Here is a 1914-nt window from a genome sequence, read left to right as displayed (position 1 = left end):
CAATGATAATAAACTGCACCTACTTTTTTTTTTTTTTTTTGATCATATGCTCCTCTTACAGAATTACAGAGTTTTATAGTCCTTTCAAAATTAGTGACTCTTAGATACCAATCCTTAACATCTACTCTGAATTATAGTTTCGATCGTTTTGTTTTAACTTATGTTTTCCAAGAGTGGTAGATGGTGATAACATGTTGATGGTGGTGGAATCAGTTCAGGACTAAAATCGTAAAACCTAAATTTATGTACTCTTGTTCTGCAAAGAAGTAAGGTTGTGAAAATGCCACAGACGTTAGGCAAAAGATCAAAATGCCCCATTCCGTTACTTTTACCTATAATAGTCAAAATGAGGCATTTTGATAACTTCTGACCGGTCAACTGTGCTGTGAAATGTCTTTTTTGCCCTTGTACAGATATACCGCCCGACATGATGTCACATGTGTGCTAATAAATTCATAACACGTGTGCACTGCAAACGTGTGACACGCGTGCAATCTAATCTGGCGACACGTGGAATGTGATGGACACGTGGACTCTAGCTGACACGTGGGCTGGGACACCTGTACCACACGTGTGGTTCGTACGAATTATTCAATTCTTATCTTCAACTAAAAGACGTGTTTGTTTACACGTGAAACCAAAATACCATATCGATACAGAGAGACAGAGAGCGATCGAGAGACAGAGAGAGACATTGAAGACGGGGAAAAATAGTGAAATTGCAGATCGAGAAGATAGATGAGACGGAGAAGATAAGAATCGTGTTTCTTAACCCAGTGAAGAACATGTAACTTTTAACCTAATTTTGTTTTACGATTTAGGGTTTTCAAAACCTTGTGAAACTATTAACTGCGATTAGGTTTCAGAGAAACAAAATTGGGTTTTAGTGAATCAAATTTAGGGTTTCAATAAATCTAATTAGGGTTTGAATAACCAGAAATTAGGGATTATAATTTTGGGTTATTGAATTTTTAGCAGATTATTTAGGGGGTTTTCCATTTTTAGTCATGTTCTGTGAGTGAGAATTTCAGTTGTGAATTTTGGTTAAGTGTGAACATGATTCTTATCCATCAAATAATGAAGGTCATCATTCCAAATTGATTCTCTTCTGAAGAAGAAAAAAATTCTTCAATATGTTGTTGATGAGGGAACCCCATAAAATGAGTCGGATAATGTTGAGGTATCATCTGATGAGGGATCTCCATTGTTGCAGCACCACCAGGATATTGCATTGGATGTATCCATTGTTGTGGTTGTTGTTGCTGTTGTGGATCAGTAATGTTTGTTACTTGCTGCTGCATCATTCATTTTTCGACTTGCATATCTTTAACTAATAATTACTCCTTGATTGTGTTGTAGTCTTTACTTGGTTTCAATTTGCATATTAACTTGAAAGTGTTGGATACAAAATTGCTCCCTCTTCCTCTTTTCATTATTTGAAAGTGTTGTAGTGTATGTGTGTATTACTTGGTTTAGATAACTGATTATTGTTTCATTTTTGTTAAATATTTCAGAATGGGTAGTGAGGATAGGAATTTCTGGATTTGTGATATAGGATAGAGGTTTAAGGACCTTTATTGTTTTGGTTGTAAAGCTGGTACCAGTGGAGAAGCTTTCATGGCTATGCTAAAGAGCAGGTTGGTGAATGAACAGGGTATGAATTCTACACTAGAACTTTTTTTATTTAATGATGATGATGGGAATCCATATGATAAGTGTGAATCAGATGAGATGTTTATTTCATTTTGGAATAAAGGGAAACTATATAAAGACAATTTGGTAAGACTGTGGTTCACTATAATTATTCCTACAATTAGACATTGGGGTTTTGTTAGGGATACTGCTAGTGTTAGTGGGGTAAGTGGTATGACTAATTTTATGAGTCCAGTGAAGAAGAAAACTGTTAGTGAAAGG

Source organism: Papaver somniferum, chromosome 6 (genome assembly GCF_003573695.1).
Source record: "Papaver somniferum cultivar HN1 chromosome 6, ASM357369v1, whole genome shotgun sequence".
Taxonomy (NCBI): Eukaryota; Viridiplantae; Streptophyta; class Magnoliopsida; order Ranunculales; family Papaveraceae; genus Papaver; species Papaver somniferum.
Note: the sequence above shows the minus strand (reverse complement) of the source record.